Source organism: Cygnus atratus, chromosome 3 (genome assembly GCF_013377495.2).
Source record: "Cygnus atratus isolate AKBS03 ecotype Queensland, Australia chromosome 3, CAtr_DNAZoo_HiC_assembly, whole genome shotgun sequence".
NCBI lineage: Eukaryota > Metazoa > Chordata > Aves > Anseriformes > Anatidae > Cygnus > Cygnus atratus.
In genome coordinates this window covers 20505754-20528630 of record NC_066364.1, presented here as the reverse complement: position 1 = coordinate 20528630, position 22877 = coordinate 20505754, and positions in this window count along the sequence as shown.

Genomic DNA, 22877 nt, shown 5'->3' with positions numbered 1-22877 from the left:
ACATCAGTTTCTCATAAAATAGTTGCAGAAATTTTTGCAAGCAATATAATCTATATATTTTGACAGGAAAAATAAAAGAAATTTTAAGACTATTAAGAAGACAAAAGCATTTTTGAAGTTTTGAACCTTAGAGGCACATGAAACTACAAATCTGGAGATAGAAAATATGGCTGGGGGCTGAACTGAACAGTGAAGATTCCCTTGGAGATAAAGAGGCTATTTTAAAATTTCCGCATGTAAATAGATTTCCTATTAGATTTTTCAACATAAAACAAATGGAGAAAAAAAAAATAAAAAAAAAAAAAGAAAAGAAAAAAGAAGGGAAGGGGAGGGGAGGGGAAGGGAGGGGAGGGGAGGAAACATAAAACTGTGTTATTTGGCAAAAACTAAATAAACAGTATCTGTTGAAATTTGCTGAGAATTAAAATGTCATATGACGTAAATGACAGCAAATGACTTTTTTTAAGTATCTTGGACAGTCAGTAAAAGAATAATATCACAAATTGTATAGAAATCATACTATTATGATCATATGGTAACAGTTGTTAATGTATGCTAACCAGAAGGGCTTTTGAGCTTTTACCCTAAAGCTGGAGTGTTCTATAAATCATAGTCCTTCTCCAGGATCTCACTTTCAATTATCAATACCCTTTCAGTTTTTCAATGACAGTGTAAAAATGAAAAACATCATATCAATTGCATTCATCTTTTTCTTCCTGTGTACACTTTAGTAAATACACATTTTTAAGATCAGCGGTCATATGGAGATGGAAAATGTGTGTTCATATTTTGAGAGATCTCATTTTAAGTGTTCATCTAATGCAAGAAGTAATCAGAAACAAAATGAGTTTTGGCAGGTAAACTCTTCAAGCTTCTGAGTTTTTCTAGACATTGTGGGACTGAGCCATGTTTCTAGTTAAAACTACAGGAATAGGATAAAGGAGCAATGGTTTTAAAGTTCATATAGGCAAGTAAAAAAGGAAAGGTGAAGAAAGTCTATATAGGAAATCAACACATTCAGTTGACTTTGTCTCTATTGCTTACAAACTTTTTCCTTAATGATATGTCACTATGTTAGCACTCTTTTGCTGGACTAAGTTCATTTAGGTTTTCATCTATCTTCAAAAACCACTGGTACAGTTATTTATAAAGAAGAAGATTATTCTCTTTCTCATCACAAAATTAATTTTTTCTCTCATTTTACTCATAAATTGTAAAAGACAAGGCTTAAGATATGCATTATCAATTTATTGTTTCCAAAATTATTATGATCATCCAAAGATCTCTACAACAGCATATCTTAAGCTTCCGTATTAACAGCTAAAGTTTCTGGCATACTGCAGGCAGAACCATTCATATTTTATTTTATCCTCAGAAAAAATCACACTAGCAACTGCTAGGATATATATACTATTTTAGGTTAAATGAGCTGGAGTAGTGGACTGCTGTGTTTTAATTTAAGAAATGCACACAGGAGTCATCAGCCAGAGCTTGTCCACTGGCACGTCTGTCTCCTCTCTTATCTCATACAGTTGTGACAAATTAAAGAACACCATTGGCAGGAACAGCTACAGAGTAATCCAGGTTTTTAATACAAGTCTGACTTCATCTGTTTTCAAGTGGTTTAACTTTAAATCATTTTTAGACTAAACAGGTATAAAACACACTTTCAGGCATTTTCATTCCATATCAGGAATGATGTACTTTAATTCATTCTTAAAACTTTCTAAAATGTTCTAAGATAAACTGAAAGAGACTTCAAAAATAATAATAATAATAAAGTGAAAATATTTACTTTTTTTGAGGCACAGACTTACTAGGGGACTGAAAGATTAGGGGGAGGGTATGTTAGGGTGACTTGGTCTCTTTTTTTTTATCATTGATGGTACCAGAGAATGACGAAATGAGACTGCTCATGCTACTCTACAGTCTTCACATTAACATCAAACATCTCCATTCTACACACAAGAATTTATGTTAAACGTATTATGTAAAATGTTCCTAGTGGAGAGGTCTGAGAAGACATGTTATCCGTGACATTCCCCCTTCCCCCTGACATTTTTAAAACATGGTCATCCACCACTTGACTTTTTCAGGAGGGACACCATGCAGAATTCCCCACCACAGGAAAGTGGCAGGTTCAGTCTCTTTCCTTTTTAAAGCAAATGGCTCCTGCATGGCAATTCCCAGTTTTTTCTGAATTCAGCAGGAGCTGTAAGAGCTCAGGGAGACAGTCAGAGAGTTCAAAACTCAGCAGGAGTCTCGGACTCTCACAGAGTCAAATAAACTCTTCAAAATGCAGCCCTTCCTGATTTCCAGCTCCTGCTGAGTTCTGTGAAAGCCCACCTCTTGCTAAGCTGGAAGCCATTACCCCATCTTTTTGTTATCTCAAGCTTCAATACTTGCCTTCACTTTAGCCACAGCACATTTCTTGTGGATAGATTTCTTCATACAGGCACAAGAAGAAAACTGGCAAAATATTGCATACCTTGCTCCGTGTACTCATTTAAAAACAGCTTTCTAAATTATACAGCTCTAAAATTAGTAACTTATCCCAAAGTATGAATTGTAATATAATTACACTTAAAATTGAGAGGGAAAAAAAATTGAAAAATTTTAAAAAGAAATTAGAAAAAAATTCTTAATGTGCACCTCTCATTCTCCTATTCACAGCAGAATTTGTCTTTTACTGTTTATACCTTCCAATCATAGTCTTAATGCAACTGTGTACATGTTTTGGTGGTGGATCTAATGTAATATTCTAATCTCAACTGGAAATAAATTTAAGCAAAAGAACAGATCTCTGGGAAGGGAATTTCAAAATTAGTTTTACTATTATGTCACCACTGTTGGGAGAAATTGTGTGGCACCACAGCAGTTGCTCCCAGCTATTTATTAGCAAGTGTGTAGCCTCAAAAATAAATGTTTATAGGAGTTGAAGGAAAAGGGTGTATTTCTATGTCATTTTGAAGTAACACATGACAGGATGGCATCTCTTGTTCTAGACAGCTTAAAGATACTTTAAAATGTGCAATAATATCCTAGTCTTCTCATGAAAGGCATGCAGATTCACAAGGAAATTCACTCAGATGAATAATCTATCTCCTGCTGATGTCACTTTGACAGAATCAGTAAATAGTAGTTTCACCAAACTGTATCGTATGTACTGTTCAAAGAGATCAGAGACATTGAAATGCTAAGTGTTATTTGTAAATCAAATCCAGATGGCATGATGGGATGATACAATTCTTTTTTCTATGCTGAAATTCTATAATGCCTTCTACAATCCATTTGGCATAAAGACAAGTGTTTGATAATTGAATTTGATGCCATGCATTGAAGATCAGACCAAGCTCCAAGTTCCATACATGGATCCATTTTATTGTTTCCAGGTCTCTGTGGAATTCCATTTCAATAGTTTTTTTACGGAGAAACACTGGAAATTATTGTCTATGCCATTCTTAAAGACATCCAGAAATACATCTATCACACTGATACTGTGCTGAAAGAGAATTAGGCTCTAAACTGAGCACTAGGTAACCTTCTGAGAGCCCTTCAGCTCTCCAATTCTCTTCTTATATCAAAGGTGCCTTCTTATACCGATAGAGAGTGATATAAGAGCAGAACCTCCAAATGTGATTTATAACAGCTGTGAAAAGTATTTTCTGCCAAGTAAACGCAAGTCTCATGTATTAGATAGGGACATACAACCACTCTTTTTAGAGAGCTTAAATAAATTCAAGATCATTGTTGAATTTTTATCCTACCCTGTCAAAACCTCTCTCCCAAGTCGTTTGTTTGTTTGTTTTTATTTTTATCTGTTTTTTTGTTTTTCTCCCTTTCCAAGAGCTTATCTATTTTCCTTTTTTCAGTCATCAGAAGTTTATGGTTTGGGGAGCTCTGTACTTCCAATAACTGCAAGGTAGAAAACTGCTTGCTTCTACTGGTCAGCAGTTGCTTTCATACAAGTCTTTCAGTTTCAATGCACAATCCATATACATATTTGCTCAGTGAGATTCTAGAGTCCATAATTAATTCTACATTTAAAAGTTGCAAATTGGGTCATTCTTCTTGCAAGATTGTATTGGCATTAGAAACATACAAAACTTGTGTGTTAATACCTACCTAGATAAGGTTTCCAGATCATATCAGTAAGAACAGAAGACATTATGTCTTCTGAAACAAACATCTAGGAAGATATTAAAAATTTCCATACAAAACCTCAATCTAAACAGAAGCATAGGACAATCTAAAAAGTAGCACTATACTGGGTTGGCTGATTTCTCTATAAAATGACTTAATGTTACTCAAAGTTTTTCTTACAGAACTTAAAATGTTTAACAGTTCTGGGAAATTCAAATCATACTGGCAATAAAACACAAGTGTTTTGTTATAAGCTCCTTTTTGTTATGAGACATTGAATTAAAGAGAAAAGCCGTTGCTCTGTGATAAAAAAGTCTCTTCTTTCATTAATGCACTGAGGACTAATATATAATTCAAATGAAAGAGATTTGGATAAATCCTTGTGTATCTACAGGAAGTCATTTCCTACAGCCTTGATCCCGCAAATAACTCAGCATAATTTTATTTCAGGTATTTGAAAATTTTCACAGACCATGATGCAAGATCAGGAACTAAATGACAAATAGACAAAGATAAACTCATGTTTGATTGCAAAAAACTAAAATGAATTATTAAAGTAAAATATTTTTCTGTCAAGTAAAATGTGTAGGAAAGCCTAATTTCATCTCATTTTTGTTTACTTACTATGAAATATAAAACATCAATGATCAGGGTTAAAATAAAAATAGAAATACCCTCAACATTATAAAGTATTCATTAAATAGCACAATAACAATAGCACAATAGCATTTAGATTACTTCATATTGAATTATTTTAGGAAACTATTTTAATGAAAGATCATTCTTAGCTCCAAGCTGTATTCTTTTAGTAGGCTAATCCCCAATTTCATACTTTAAACAGCCAGTGAGAAAACTTTACTTTTAAATGATGGTTTACATTAATGTTTATGGCATGTCTTTAATTAAATACTTTCTTTAATGTTATTTGAAAAATTGTGCTACCATCTGGCTATATTTCTGAAGAAAAGAAAAAAGCATCCCTATAAATAAAATATCAATAACCAGTTTGTATCTCACTGTGAATATAACTTCACTATTGCTTGAAAAGCAATAAAATGTTTCTGATTTTTGTAAAAGAACTACAAATAGACTAACACAAAGCTACTTGAAAAATTGAATTAAACATATGGTTTTTTTTGAATTGACTTATTTATATAAATCTTAGTGTCACTTGATTTTTATAATCAAAGTATCAATTCATAAAATTCAGTGGACATTACCTCCTCCCAACACTCTTTCCTGAACATTTATGTCTACTTCAGGCAGGTAAAATATCTACCAAAATATATAAAGAACTGATGAATGTTTGTCAAGTACACCCTACTTGCTTGCAGGGCAGCATGAAAAGCCAAAAGTCCTCGACTCAGCATAAACACTGCTCAGCAACAACTAAAATATTGGTGTGATATGAACATTACTTCTACCTTAAATGCTAAACACAGCACCATGCCATGTCAATATAATTTGTACAAGTGCTGTGTAGTTTCTAATTTGTGAATGTGGTTTGCACTAGAAGATCTTGAAGACTTACAGAGTCTTATCATTGGTTATAGAATCATAGAATATCGTGAGTTGGAAGGGACCCACAAGGTTCACTGAGTCCAACTCCTGGCTCCACACAGAACCACCAAAAATCAGTTCCCGTGGCATTGTCCAAATACTTCCTGAACTCTGGTAGGCTGGATGCTGTGAGCACTGCCCTGGGGAGCCTGTCCCAGTGCCCAACCACCCTCTGGGTGAAGAACCTTTTCCTAGCACCCAGCCTGACCCTCCTCTGTCTCAGCTGCATGATGTTCCCTCGGGTCCTGTCACTGTCCCCAGAGAGCAGAGCTCAGCGCCTGCCCCTTGGCTCCCCTCGTGAGGGAGCTGCAGGCCGCCATGAGGCCTCCCCTCAGCCTGCTCTGCTCTGGGCTGAACAAACCAAGGGACCTCAGCTGCTCCTCATAAGTCTTGCCCTCCAGACCCTTCATATTATTGTCTGTTCAGTGTAATTTTCTGCTCCTATATGAGTTGAAGTCTTTCCTTTTAAATTTAAGTTTAATAATATTAAGTATAATATTTTCAGCTATGAATTTTGAAATCCAAAAATTTTATCTATTTTTCAAGTAAGTATCATAAACCAATGGTAAGGACAAAATTTTAATTTCTGAGGAAAAAAAAATCACATTATTCTCATTCCCTCTAGCTAAAAGGTGGGTAACGTGAGTTATAAAACTTCACCAACTCTTCTGTTTGCTTCTGAAAGGAACACAGAGTCTGTGACAGCTGGAACTATCTGCTGGCATGCCATGTGCTATACAACACCATGATACAGTAGAACATTCTCTAATGTACAGTAGAACATTCCCTAATGGCCTTATTGACTCAAAACTCCATTGCCTACTAAGGAAAGCAGTGGCTGGATTTTAATTACTTCAATACACAGTAATCAATGTGGAAAATAAATCTTAAAGAACTGGCTTTTTAAGGACACGATTGTACTGACACTTACTAATGGAAATACTTAAACATTTTAAGAATCATCCATCTCATGAGATTAGCGCAGTGGCCTCTGGTTTTTGGAAAACTGAATACCAATCACAGGTAAAAATAGGTTTGGTTCCATACATTTGCTGGTACTTCTACTTACTTAAGCAAGCCACTTTTGGAGTGTATCCCTAGAGCACTATCACTTTTAATACCGTTGACAGTACTGATTAGGGAGTGCCTACAGCTTTTGTTTGCAGATGGCTGCTGATGAGGCAGTCTCAAGCACACGTTCATCTGTTGCAATGGGGGTGGTAAGGTAAGATTGTGTAGGATGGGACAGTGAAGGAGCAGCTCAGGCTTATGCACCTCTTGTATGGAACAAGCTGAGTGAGAGCTTGTGGGTCACAACAGAGAGACCAATGAGGGAGTGTATTACAGACCACTTGATCATTGTGGAAAAGTGGATTCAGTATTCTTTAAACAACTCAGCCTGGAGAAGAGATGGTTTCAGTACCTACAAGTAGGTCATTAGGAAGACAAAGCCAGACTCTTCACAGAGGCTGTTGTGTGTGCTGGAAAGATGCATGATAATGAAGAAAAGTTGAAACATGATGTTCAGACTGAATATAAGGAGAAACTTATTCCCCATGAGGACAGCCAACCAGTAGGGCAGGCTGCTCAGAGAGGTTGAGCAGTATCCCTCTTGGAGTTTTTCAAGACCTGCCCTGAACAACCTCATCTGATCTGACAGCTGACCTCACTTTGAGCAGGAGATTGGACTAGAAACCTCCTGAGATTTCTTCCACCCTGAATAACCCTTTAGTTCTTTGAAAATGGTCTGTTTCTACAGCTCCATCTACTTCACAATTATGAAAGCCTTTTCAGTAATGCTCACTAGGAATATGACACATATAATACTTGTTGCCTTCTGTATCATACTTGCTGACAGAGGAAACTAGGTAATAGAAAACAGAGCAGCTCCAAAGATAAAAATATTACAGAAGAAAAGAGAAAAGAAAAGAAAAGAAAAGAAAAGAAAAGAAAAGAAAAGAAAAGAAAAGAAAAGAAAAGAGAAGAAAAGAGAAGAAAAAAGAAAAGAAAAGAGAAGAGAAGAAAAGAGAAGAAAAAAGAAAAGAAAAGAAAAGAAAAGAAAAGAAAAGAAAAGAAAAGAAAAGAAAAGAAAAGAAAAGAAAAATATAATTAAATAAATAAATAAATAATATACAATTTGCTAAGGTAGAATGCAAAGGGATCAGTAGATACGCAAATATACAGTATACAAATTCTCCAGCAGGCTCTGATCCTCTGGTGAATAGAAAAATATGCCTGGTATTTCTGAAAAGAGTATGAATAAATCAAATGTCTCAAGTTATGTAAAAGTAATTTGTGAATCTGGGAACCTGTAGATTAATACACTAATAATGTATGCAGTAAAATAATCCATTTATTATTTATGGCTGTAATTGGGGACAGAAACAGGGTAAAAATGTTTATTCAGACCATAACACAAAAGCAGTTCTGGGTAATGAACCCTAAAAGTACATATGGCTGTGATTTTCAGAACTGAATGTAATAGAGACATAACTACCATTAATTTTAATGCGTACTGACTGTGTTAATGATCCTAGACAGCTTTTAAGATCTTATATATCTTTTTTTCCTGTCATCTCTGACGGTCCAAAACAAGGCCATGGAAGTAATTTGAAGTGTTTGCAAGTAAGAAAGTATCTTCAATGAAATTGTTTTCATATTTCCTTTCCTTCATTTTTTATAGACATCAGTGATATGAGGTGTTTTAAGAATTTAGGAGATTCTCCTATTTAACAGTGTGAAAAGGATTGTGACAGGCAATGAGAATCTGTAATAGGAAGTGAAGGCATGTTGACTGAGGCATCAGAAGAAACCTTAAAAACTGTTTACTTATTGGCTAATATTAATTTGTCAGCATAGCTGTAGGTGCCTTCAAGTCCATGACGAGAACAAGCCTTGTTCTAATGTAGCAAATGATTAAGCAAAGGCTATTTGAACACTTGGAGTGCCCATAGAAAACCTAAAGTATTCCCAGCACTCCACCGCCTAGAGCCGCAATCCACACAAATTATTACAGCTCTACCAAATCCAAGAGATTTGCCCCAGTTTAGCCAGCAAAACAGCCTTGGTACAAAAATGGGAGTTGGTAACCAGGAAGGCCATGGTATCCACAAGACCCACAACTAATCTGTGCTTGTAGCACAGGACACACAGGCATAGAAAACAGCCCACATATGCTTTTAAACAGTAATTGCGATGCCTGTCATTCACCCCCTAACCTTTGTGCCAAAGACCATTCTCTTTCTGTAGCTAGCAGAGAGCAATATGCTTCTCTAGAAGGCCATTGAGATAGCATAAGAGGTCTTCTGCCCAAAATTGAACTCTGGACACACATCCTCCTCTGAGTGGCTACACAGAGATGTTCCTGTAAAAATCCTTGTGCCCTGGATTCCCATGGTTAGATCTTGTGACTCCCTGCCTTGCCTTGCCAGAGAGCAGAGATGTAAAAGCAGGAATCAGTTGCCCAATACAGTTCCCCTAAACTTATCAGCTATTTGCCCTAATCCTTCAGAGCACTACTGCACAGTATTCAGCTGAGAAAATTCCACAGTCAGCAACCTCCTTTTGTCCTTCCTCCCACAGATTTTAAGCCACATTAACAGGTCTTTCCCAGTTCTTTATATCATATAAAAAGCCAAAGCAGACTAAATTCACACAGTTTCTCAAATAAGGATGTGAGTTTTACATTTGAAATAACATTAAAAAAAAAAAAAAGTTGAAGAAGAGTAAGTGGAAAGTATGTGTGGGAGGGATAAAGAAGAGAGAAAACTATTTAAAGGTTTAGAGAAATCTGAATGAGTATTTAAATCTATTGATGCTAATTCAAATAGAACTGAAGTTTGTCCCAGCACAGCTGGGACAGGATGTGGTGGCTGTCAGCAAATTCCCCATCAGAATGTTACAAACTACTTCAAATGACAAAGCAGAGAGAGGGGACAATAAGGAGATAATCCAAAATGTAGCATGGGTTAAAACATGCAGCTGAAAAGAGAATAAATGGTCTAGTCACTTGAAATCTATGACACAAAAGTTTTGCTTATTGCTGTCATTACTCAGCTGAAAGATCTACTTTTTTTTTTTTTCAAATATAAAAGATACCAATGTTTCAGAAGAATCATTATGGACAGTGGTGTATATTATAAATACTTACCAGCTTGTTTATTAATTCCACATGTAGCTAGAGGAATGTGCTAGCCTATTTAAATGACAAGATTTTGGAGAATCAAAGCATCTTAGGGATACAAGGCAAATATACATATATATATATTTAATTAGTGGCATTACTACAGTTCCCACTAAAATTAACGTATTTTTGAAAATGACCCTCTCTCCCTAATTGTGCAGGCAAGACACAATTATTGGTTACAGAAATACCTCCAACCACTCATACTTTATATAATCAATTGATTTGCTAATGAGATATTTTGCCAACACCCACGCTTTTTTTTTTCCAGATCCTTAGACTTTTTTTTCTTTCTGTTTCTGCTTCATATAAAGCAAAAGATTTTTGCCAAAGACAGCCAAAGACATAAACCCTAAATTTCCATTAAGTAAGTTGTAATTTATTCTCACATCCTGCAAATATGGACTATTTCTGAACAGGATAATCAGCTGATCCCTGTGTCATTGCGGATATATTTATGTTAGTTTTCAGTTTAGATCATGAGAATTATGTGATTATCTTTAGTTAAAGGAAGTTCTTCAGAGCAAGTCATCCAAGAAACACCTCTCTCTTTTCTCAAGGTCAGTATGACTGAGTAGGTCTTCTATTCAACCATGCAATTAATTTTATATGAACAATTCTCATTGTTCCTGTATAAAAACAACAGCTTTCATGCATAGCTAAAGATCTTTCGCTGCTTTGATGTATTATATCAAACATTTGTACTCAGATTTTAGTAAGATATTGTCCCAAATTACTACAAAGCATGATTAATGCACCTGCACCTGGGACGGGGCAACCCTGGCTATACGTACAGACTGGGCGACGAGGCATTGGAGAGCAGCCCCGCAGAGAGGGATCTGGGGGTTGTGGTTGACAGCAAGTTGAATATGAGCCAGCAGTGTGCCCTGGCAGCCAGGAGGGCCAACCATATTCTGGGATGCATCAAGCACGGCATTGCTAGTCGGTCGAGGGAAGTGATTGTCCCGCTCTACTCTGCGCTGGTCCGGCCTCACCTCGAGTACTGTGTGCAGTTCTGGGCACCACAGTACAAAAAGGACATTAAACTGTTCGAGAGTGTCCAGAGGAGGGCGACGAAGATGGTGAAGGGCCTAGAGGGGAAGACGTATGAGGAGCGGCTGAGGTCACTGGGCCCGTTCAGCCTGGAGAAGAGGAGGCTGAGGGGGGACCTCATCGCAGTCTACAACTTCCTCACGAGGGGGAGTGGAGAGGCAGATGACCTATTCTCCGTTATCACCAGTGATAGGACCCACAGGAACGGTGTTAAGCTGAGGCAGGGGAAGTTTAGGCTAGACATCAGGAAGAGGTTCTTCACCGAGAAGGTGGTTGCAGACTGGAACAGGCTCCCCAGTGAAGTAGTCACTGCACCAAGCCTGTCTGAATTTAAGAAGCGATTGGACTGCGTACTTAGTCACATGGTCTAAACTTTTGGGCAGACCTGTGCGGTGCCAAGAGTTGGACTTGATGATCCTTATGGGTCTCTTCCAACTTGGGATATTCTATGATTCTATGATTCTATGATTCTATGATTTGGCATACTTGTTTATGCCAGACTTCACTTCAGATATTGTCAGGGATGTTCAAAGTCAGTCTCTATGGTATAGAAAAATTAATCTACTCACAATTCCTATGATCCACGTTATGTATGATGCTCTGAGCTTAAAAAAACCTCAACTACAGATTTCACTTAGATTTTCCTGTACTTTTTCCTTACGGTAAGAACAATAGGAACACCAAAATAAGGCCTTAATACTGCAAGTACGTGTAGTTAGAGCAGAAAGAAAAGCAATAGGTTTCTGTAACAGAAAACAAACAAACAAACAAACAAAAAACATATATATATATATATCCTCTGTCATACAGCAAAAAAAAAAGTGGGGGGGGGGGAGGAAAAAAGGCAAAATCTAGGTATATGGTTTCTTTGTAGGTGAAGTCTTTTCTGGGGCCTTTACATTCAGAATTTCAATATTGTAATAGATCTTCATCATCAAAATGTCAGAATAGTCATCTAATTCTACCAAAAGAAGTGTCTGTCAGTGGACTCAGTAATCTTTGCTCAGGTATTTCAGTAATCTTAGCCCCACAGATCCTTCCTAATCAATCAAAACAAAAGTGACAATTCACATTTTTGGTAACATACGAATTCAGGCTTTATACCTAGGGCTGTTTACTGCCTGAGGCACTTATCAGGTGTTGGATTTCTCTTCACTTCCATCATGTCTTAGAATCTGTCAGAAGACATTCTGTCTCTGTAAAGCTAAGTAAACATTTTGTGTAGAATTGATTAAATGGGTAAGTTAGCATTCTTTAGAAAAATAATGTGAATATATATTTCCCTTTAAAAGACAAAAAATAAAAAGCATTCTTTGAAACCTGTGGGTCTTTTCCATTTTTGGCACTTTTGAGATAAGGAGAGTTTTCTATATCAGAATCTTTCTGTGCCAAAGTCCACCTAGCAGAGATATGAAGTGTATCTTAATTTGTGAATATTAATTTTCACGTCTGATAAAGAAAATTTTTAGATTCTTTAGGACGTTTCTGAAGTTCATTTCACTACCCTAATCTGAATATTTGTCAATATGACATCCCTGATCTGATATATGCTGATATATTGCATGAATTTCATCCAGTTTTCATTGACTGTCTCCTTATTTTTCATCTTTCTTTTTTTTCATCTTTCTAGCCTGCAGGTTTTGAAGTGTCATTGATATACTGCTGAGTGTGCAATAGACTGAAGTTGAGATAGCCACCCATAACAGACAGTATAGACTGCCACAGGAGGTCAAAGTTAACCTCATAGACTGAAAGAGGCACAGCTTTGAAGCTCATGTTTCTTGGATGGCAGCATGATAATAGAAGTACTAAATATCTTCCTCCTTCTCCTATAGCTTTTGATCATTTGTAAACAACAAGAGACCACCTTTGTATGTTATTTCTTTTTGCTTTACAGTTGACTGCCTCTGCATCTTCCGATGTTCTTAAAGAGAACAGTCTTTTATGAATTCTCAAAGATCTCATAAAACCATTGAGCTGTGTGGTTGCAAAGGAGCATTGTCATTTTTTCTAACTTTCTGGAAATAGAAGCTTTTGCAAACGGAAGCGAAGTACTGATAGCTTTTCTCTCACTGTTATCTTCATTTCCTTGAAGCACTTGAATGAACTGATCTCACCTGCAATATATGTTAGGTATTAAAAGTTGCACATATAGTCTAAACTAAGCTGTCTGTGGGTCTCTCAGCAACCAAGGCTTTTATTTTATTTTATTTGGTGCAATTAATTAGCCACTGGAGCAACCTGTTTCTAAAGTGAGCATAGGAAGTATGATTCAGTATGACTAGGTTAGGCAAGATGCTGAACTCACCAGCATCCCAATAACAGAGTAAGAGAGCGTGTCCTGAATATTAAATATTGTCTTTGGAGCATTATGTTCTATAGCACCTTGGAAACAGAATCAACTAATACAGATGTGTCTCAGAAGGAATTTCTAGAATCCAGACCCTGAGAAAGCATGACCATGCCAGATATCTGTAGTGGTTCAGAAAACAGCACAAGAAGTCACCAACTTGAATTTGACTAGAAACTCCAAAGTAAATGGGACCTTACAACAGTACAGTACCTACTAAGCCAAAACTGAAGCCTGCTGCCATATAATGAGGCAAAGAAAAGCATGAGGTGAGGGCAATACTATAACTACATTGATGATACAGAAAGTTAACTAGACTAAATTAGGAATCCTAGCAGAAAGATTCATTTTTTCTCCACCCAAAGCGAATCTTTCTGCTGACACAGCTACTGGAGAATGTTTAGGGAACTCCACTTTCTCTTTTCTGTGAAATGAACCTGATTCCTTTTCATTTTAAATTACAAGGCTCAGGCTGAACTGTGATGAGAATTTCCAAAACGTATGACTGTTTTGAAAATATTTCTCATTGTTATTTTAGGGGAATTCTACATAAAATATGATGTACGTGTTTATATACAAGATTATAAATAATATTTAAGTACAAGCATTTTCAAGGCTACATAGCCTGTGTAGTAGACAAACAAGTGCTTCATGACTTTTAATGCTTGGTTATGACAATAGATGGCAAATGGGGATTTAGACATGCAGCTTCTGCTATTGTCACAGGGAACTGTATATAAAATTCTAACACACTGTGCTGAAGGATAATCTCCAGGAATCAGATGATCTCTCTCAAGATTAGTTTATAATAGAATTGACTTTCATACCTAGCTTAAACAAAACAGACCAGTTGGCAACAGGAAAAATTGCATAAAAATGATTAGCAGTGTCATTCGGGTTAATTAGATTATGTTTCTTATCCAACTTGTTTTCTAGTGGTCATTTTTACTTTTCATTTCAGTCCCTCCACTACACTTCCCAGTTTTCTGTTGTTTAACTCTACAATGAATGTTCTTACCATCTATTTAAGTGCAACAGATAATATATGAAAAATAATTGTTCTCTCTTAGCATCTGTCTGAAAAGTATGTATAGAAAAACGTTCTATACGTTTAAACATTCTAGAGAAAGTCGGGGAAAGCTCTTAGGAAGTTTAAGTAGCAGATCTGATAATGAATAATGAAAAAGAAGGAATGCAGACAAAAACAAGAGTATTATCCACAAAAATTTGAAAGCGTAAACAACCAGATAATAGAAGAAACATTTAAGGTATTTGACAATGATGAACCACATTAGCTTTTGATAGGCAATAAATCAGATATCTGAAGTCTTTTTATTTATATCTTCTAAGTCATGAAAAGAGACATCTGAGCCAATAGACTCAAAACTCACTAGGTGTCATTAGTGTAAATGTATAATCTTCTCTGCTTTGAATTTCGTCAATATTTGAGCCCTATAATAGACCACTAACACATTATTCACTGCTACCACATTTCCTTGAAGAGGGATGATAAATACTTATCAGAAATTTTAGGCCAGTTAGCATAGGACTACTTTGGCCATGTTCTGATCCTATTTTTGTCCTCGACATTGTGTACATCATTTTTTTTTTTTGAATCCTACAACTTTTCTGTTTTTCTTATAGTAGACTCTCCTGTCTTTGAAGTCTATCCATCTATGAAATGTAGAGAAACATACTATTCATGGAAATATACCTTATTAATACTATATTTTAAATATAGTTGTTAGCTGCCAGCTGAACTACTGTACCTCTGTTGCAACATTTCCAATTTGTATTTAATTCTTTGGTTTGACTTTAGCAAGTTATGTTAGCAGTGCTAGACACTGCTGCATGTGGATGGGAGCTAGGGGAGAGGAAGAACAGGAGCAGTGCTTTGAGTCAGCTGGAATTGATTGTATGTAGAGCTATCAGGACTTTCCCAGTGTCTACAGATGTGCAGCAAACCAAATCACCAGGTAACAAAGCACGTATTGTCAGCTGGTTTAGTTTATCTATCCTAGTGAATGTGTGTGCAAACTCATACTCAACAAGAAAAAAAAAAAAAAAGCAGACATATCTGAAAGCAAAATGAGAAGATAAATTAATTTCAGTAAGGTTATTAAAGCCAATTAAATTTAATTTGAGATAATTATAGGCAAAAACTTTTAGCATGCAGTAAAACTGATTCATCAGTTACAAGAAACATAAAATTGAGTTTAGACAAAAGGTTAGTGCAGTAAATTAACAAGGTGAATGTGAAGCAACAATGAGATATATGTATCAGGGCCCTCAGGCCACCACCAGCCCTGACTGTCCCTGCTCAGCCTCTCTGGGGCCTCCCACATAGCCCAGGATCCCACATCAGCCCCAGGGCCATCATCCCCTGCCCCAACGAGGACACAGCATGGACAGTCTCTGGTTCTCCCCAGCCCTGCCCTCCCCAGACATGGCCTGTGCTGAGCCAGGCCTACCCATGGGCCTACATCCTGAGCCAGCCTTGGCCCAGCCTGATTCCCAAGGAAGTACGCGATGGACAGGGTTGGGGCTGCCCCAGTGCTCCTGGCTGTCCTGCTCCTGGCTGGGGCAGTGGGATGGACCTTGGTGCCAGCCCCTGACCCTGTGGAGATGCCGACCTGTACAGCTCCCTGTAAATATACACAAGGAGAAAACGGCAGCATAAAACTTTAGAACCAAATAAATAGTGTGGGAGCTTCATTGTCCTGCATTATACCTTTGCACAAACTTTGATGAGTCAACACCAAGGATTGATTAGCTGTCTGTACTCAAAGGTGATCATGCTATTACAATGCCTAAACACTTCATTTATTACAGCAGTACTTTTGTCAACAAATTGCTTATGTTTAAAGTTTAAGCACTATCACGTGTTTCTAATCAGTCTTTTAAATATGTTTTAATACACCAAATGACTTCTGCTGGTTGCTTGTCAAGACTGAACCAACTTCACTTAAAATCTCTTCACATTGGAAATAGTGATAAATAGCAACCTACTACAGTCACTTATTCATGTGGGTGGACATTCAGGTGCTTTTCATCTAGCCTATCTTTAGCACACTACTGCAGAGATACCTACCTACCTGTGACCTTCCCCGTTTATAATTAGTAGAAAGAAATAGATACTCTAGGACATGATTCATATGACCTACTTTAACATCTACTTCAGGATGAGATGAATTGCACCCTAGAGGTGTCAATCTCTCCTTTGATTATAAAGAGAGTTTCAGATCACTAGCCACATGTACAAAGCCATATCTAGATGTGGCCAGATGAATCTCACCCTCAGTGACATGACTGAATAGGGTTTCAGCCAGGCAAGCTTTCTCTGAACATAGCATAGAACTGGCAGTAATGGAACTGTAAACCATCAATGACCTTGAGACATCCTGTTATTTTATTCCAGTCTAAAAGGAGAATTTTCATATCTTTACAGTATTGACTACATTTTAAACTTTTTCTGTCAGGTTAAAAAATGTATATGAAATTTATTGCAGAGTATAATCCACCTTTTTTCTTTGATCATATTCTCAAAAGAGCCGCACTCATAAATCATATAGAAGTTGTATTATGTACTGGTTTAATATAGTAACTATTTTTATTCTTGTCAACTTACTTTTTTTTCTTTATAATGAGTGTTGCAAAGTTTTTTGATGTTGTTTATGGTGGCTTGAGGCTCTACATATCATTTCACAGATTACAAACTTTCCACTGCCTAATACTCTGTTGAATGCAAAACACATTTTATTCTGTACAATTGCGGTTTGCACTGAATACATATTACAACCAATTATTCCTCATTACAGTGTAGCTGTCTACTTATGTCATACCTCATTATTGTGTCTTGGAGTCTGAATTCTGATACACAGGAGTTTAAAATATTTGAATACAAAATAAGAAGCCCACAGATCAACAATCTTATGTTTATTTTTAGCAAGACATTTTTATCAGATTGACATTTTAAAAGACCTTGACTTTAGGACCTTGACTTCCTTGCTCTTGGATAGCTGGGTGCCAGTGTCATGAAGTAAATTATCATGTTTACTTTACTCATTTAGCTTTGTGTGTCAGGAAAATCATTTATCAGATTAAGTCAAATGAAACTTTTATAGGTTGTGGAAAAAGAATTGCAATAATCCTGATCATATTAAAAAATACTATTTAGTGTCTTAAGCTTTATATCTACATTACAGTAAAAAGAAATTTCACTGAATTATTCCTGAAAGTATATTCACAGTGGGGATCCAAACAACATCTAGGCGCTCATGTAACTAACAGGCCAGGGAACCAAGTTTAAAAATACTATCTTCAAAACTTCCTTTTAACCTAACAAAGGTTCTCAGAGGTTCCTGAGATCTCTCAGTGTCCCAATTTTCAACGTTTCCAAAGTAACTCAAAGCCTGCTTCTGCCCCAAAAGTATCTCAGTCAGAGCTTGTACCCCAAGCTATGTAATTAGTCAACTGGGGGAGGACCCAAAACATGAGTATCAGCAGTAACACTTAAGAGTGACTTTAGACACCACATAACATACCAACTTTTAGTTTACCTTCACATATCTTGATTGCAAGAGGGGTCATTTTAGTTTTAGGCACAACCCTATGTTGATTAAATTAACATTACTTTAAAAGCTTCCTTTTTCTTTTCAGCTATGGAGTACATATGTCAAAAAGAACACTAGTCACTGCTTTCTCTGCTGAAAATCAAACTGTAGTTTCAAAGCCTTCTTACTGAATACACTACTTACACAAGTGGAATTGCAGTGTTTAACTCCTAAGTCTGATGAAACAAAGCAATAACAAAAAATGGGCAATGGTAATGGTTTCATTGTTCCTGAAATGCTGTGCTGTCATGGAAATTCAGTACAGATTATGAGAGCCCGAGAAATTTTGTTGTTGTTGTTGTTGTTAGGGGGAGGAAGGGGTGAGGAAAGAGGGGAGGCAACTGTGATGCTAATGAATGATGAATGATCTCTCTTAACCTTTTTTTTTTTTGTATGGAATATAATTATTTTTGTCCTATCCAAGTTTATCATTTGAGAAAACAAAGGAGAAGAAGAACAGAAATGTTAAGGTAACTATGGAACATAAGCAGAAACTTTTACACAAGGCAGTTTTAGCCTCACTTCTAACTATCCAAGTACAGTTTCCCACTGGGCTTTCTCATTGCTCCTGCTGTATACTTCAAAGGTCCATTTGAAAACTCAGCTCTTTTAACAAATTAAAGCATTCTGGTGATCCAGCCATGAGTCAAAGTTTTCTTAACTTGGTCAAATCTTCTTTGAGTTGTTATACAAAACTGTTGCTGACAGACCTGTTTTGTTTAAATACAGGATGCATTTCTGCTGATGAATTCCCTAAAAGAAACTTGAAGAAAAACATAGATATTTAATAAGTCACTCCTTGATTATTCGCTGTCATACCCGAGTGCCTTGAGTAGTCTAAACACTTGATCTGTTCCACTATTAATTGTAATCAAGACTGTCTTCTATTTCACTTTTTTCTAATATAGAATGACTTTAATCTGCTCTTTCATCTTTACTTCTTACTTCTCTGTTAAGCTTTTGAGTTGTCGTCGTTGTTGTTGTTGTTAATATTTATAAAGAAAACAGGCAAAATAGTTTTCAATTTGAATATAATTGCCTAATAGATTAATTACTGTATCAATATGAATGTTTAATTATAGTTTACTGCTCTCTTCTGAATGCAAAAAATAACTTTGTAAAATAATTGTTATAGATAAATAAGCACAAATTAATAATCTCTTTTAATATAACACAACTATTAATACAGATATTAATTCTAATATTTATTTCCTGTATGTCACTGAAAATAAGTATGCGTTAGTATATTGATCATTTTCAAGACAACTCTGTGCAAAGATGCATAGTTATACTTTAGACCACTTAATTTCTAGCTATCTAGCTACATAACACTACCAAACTTACTACAAAAAAAAATTATTTAGGCTTTCTGGATATTTTCTGTTTCACTTGAACTTGCAGTCATCAAAAAAGAAATAGCTTGCTTCAATTGCTTTTGGGGAGAGCATAAGGTCAAAAAAAACAAAGCAAAACAAAGATGTACAGACTTTGGCATATGCATTGGGCTAAAGCTACAAATGTCTTGAAGGTTAAATATAGTAACCACCCATGTTTATGAGAATGTGTGTATATGTAGATGTATAAACACATGTATATATAATTAATATAAATATTGCATACCTAGATATAAGTTGAGGAAGAAATTCATGTCTGTGGAGATGTAAACTAAAGAATCTCAATGCAGTTGCTGTGCATTGATTACCTTGCTATTGATTACTACATTTTGCGAGAGTGATTCTGGCAATGTTTCAGGAAAAATGTTCCTCAACAGTGTTCACTTGTAGAAGGGAGGAGATGTTTACTTCATTATCTACCCTGGGGGGGAGGGAGGGGGGGTGGAAACATCTAATATAAATATATTAACTCTTCACATGCTGTTTCAACAAATTATTTTTTTAAAGGTCACAGTTTTAACACCTAAGATCATCAGCTCATGGTGATGAAAGGTGACAAATTCCGATTAAAAAAAAAAAAAGTCACAAGCTGCACAACTTTCTGACCTTTGTTTGGGGTTCATGGGACAATGCCCCCTTCCCTCCTGTGCAGGGCAGGAGCTCTGCAGCTGTAGTGGAAAGTCTATCCCACACCTCAGAAAAAGAGAAGCTAAGTGAAACAATAGCTATTCACCTCAAAATACTTGAAATAGTGCTTTTAAGTGTCAAAAGAAAAAGAATCTGCAGAAGATAAGAGAAGATACAAACACTGAATATATCAGTCACAGTGTACAGTCAAGACTACATGCTTGTTCAGAGAACCACTTTGAATGGAAAACAAGGATGTAATTGTATACTGCATTACTGTTACTGAGCTGGATGTCCTACATGTATGTACAGATATCTGTAACATACCTGATTTCTTGATGTCTGTGATGCCTTCCTTTCTCCCTTTATTTTTCCTTTTAAGTTTGTTCTTTCACAGTTGATTTAATTTTCATAATCTGTATTACATTTCTGATTCTATGTTCATCTGCAGGTTTTTCCTGGTCTCTCCTAGTTAATTTTTCAGATGTTCTGCATTCAACTGTCTTAGGAAAGAATGGAGAAGTTGCATCTCCCATGAGCCAGTAAACAGAACAATAATAGCTGTCTCAGGCAAAACTGCATGTTCCCTATTTTCACCCAGAATAACAATTTTACACTCACTGCTCCACTTAAAGCTATATCATTGAGACAGATCTGACATCTGTCCAGCAAAAAAAAAGCCCAAACTTACAACAACAAGAAGACGCATAGCACAACTTTCCTTAATATTAATAAGTTTAGCATCCTAGGAGTGCACAAAGCACCTGTCTCTGGGCATATGGTTACAGTGTACTGTTACCCTGGAGTGCAATGATGAGTGGGTAGGGAGGAAAGCCAGAGAAAGCTCTGGGCAAAAGAGCTAGAATAAAGTAGAAATAAAGACAGAGGGTGGGGAACTGTAAAAATGCTTGTTCTGTTAAGCTCCCTGGTTCAGATTCAGGTAAGAAATTAACACTTAAGTGTAACTTGTTTCCCTTGTACTTAGTTCTGTCTCCTTTACTAAAAATGAGGACATTACTTTGGGTGTTCCATTTCTGGGGAGCTACAAAAGAATTTAAAAAAAAAAAAAAAGCAACTGAAAACCATTGCTGATACACACTTACTTTCAATAAAGCTTCCTTGTTTAATGGCTTCATATTTCAAAAACAAAAAGGAAAATGTTCTTCACTTAGCCATATAAATATTAATTTTGTCAGTTCAATATCTTGAAGAATTCAAAATATAAGCAGAAAATTCAAAATTTTAATTACTGTTTTAATACATTAGATATTTTTGATAAAATAGAGGCAAAAACTTAATTCCTCATGCTTTTAAAATACTTGCAATATATATAGAATGATTAGGCCAACTTTCAAAATGATCTTGAAGATTCCTCATCAAGAAAAATAGAGCTACAGGTATAACTTTTCAGCAATATCATAGAAATAGTATTTTAGAAAACCAGAAGCCATTTATTTTCAAGGCTGGATCATGCAAAGACCTTCAGTTTGCACATAAATTTTTATCAACACAATTGATAATTTCCAGGGGCTCTTAACACAAGATGGGATGTTAAGATATGAACTCTATATTAAGAAGTCCTTTTTCAGCAAGTTGGTTTATTTAGAACTTTTTCCTTTGAAATAACTTCAGCTGAATTGAAAAATTGTATTTGAAAACAGTTTGGGAAACAAAAAGAATGTGAGAAGTTTTAAATATTATGACTTTCAATGTTGCAACAACCACAAAGACTCTTCTTCTTCCACTTGTTTTAAAGAGATAACGTTGACAACATTTTGTATGGAAACTGAAGTTTCTGATGTTTCCAAGAGACATTTATAGTGCAGTCACATGTCTAGCTTAAAAAAAAGTCATCTTCATTCTCCACTGCAAGAGAAGCATATTTATCATGTCATAGAGTAGCCTAACATGACAAGAAAGGTAAAAATAAATAAATGCATATAATAGCAGTGGTCATCACAAATGATGCTAATCTATCAGAAAAAAAAAAAAAAAGTACACTGAATTTATAATTTAAAATACTATATTTTGTAGAGCTTATCAGGTACTTGTAATTATAACAGACAACTAGAACAAAACCAATAACTTTTTCATAGCACATTCACTGAGTGTAATGAATCTACCTTTGCAGTGAGATGTGATAAATGTAAACTCGATAAACCTCAGTGACTCTGCTTTTACAATTTCCATGATACATCGTAAAATGCTTCATGATATGTCAGAAAAATAGTCTCTCTTCAGTGTTTGAACAAACAGTGGAATAATCTTACAGTATGAGAAGTAAAATCTTCCAGGGAACTTTGGTTAAAATAAATCTCTTAAAGAAACTACTTCAAATAAGATGACACTGTTCTAGTATTTTATTTTAAAGATCAGATATATGTATTAAATTAGTTTTACAGGTAAGATGGAAGGAAAATGAGCACAGATATTTCAAGGGAGCTATTTCTACAAATAACATACAAATAAGTATTCTCTAAAACTACCTTATGTAATAATGTATATACAGTTTTTATTCAAAACAGTCCATCTACTTAGTAAGGAATTCTAGATGGACTACTACCACTATTACTGTTGCTACTTGAGTTAATAATATGTAGTGAGAACAAGAAATGAAGTTTAAGATAGTAAGGAGGACTGCTAGATGATATAAAGACACTATGATTAACTAAAATATGAGAAACCATAGTGATCTTGGCAGGAACATTTTGGAAGATTTATGCAAGAACAGTTTGGAGAAGCACATAAGTAGGCAAGGCATGAAATACTCAAGGCTCAGATTTAATTTCAGTAATGTGAAGAACAACCATATTCTAGAGACCTAACATTTATAAACTGAGGCATACCTCAAAGCTAATCAAAGAAAATGCATAAACACAAAGTTAAATCAAGAATTTTGAATTTAAGGTCAGGACAGCGTTGTTTATGCTGTCAGGATATATAACAGAATTTGA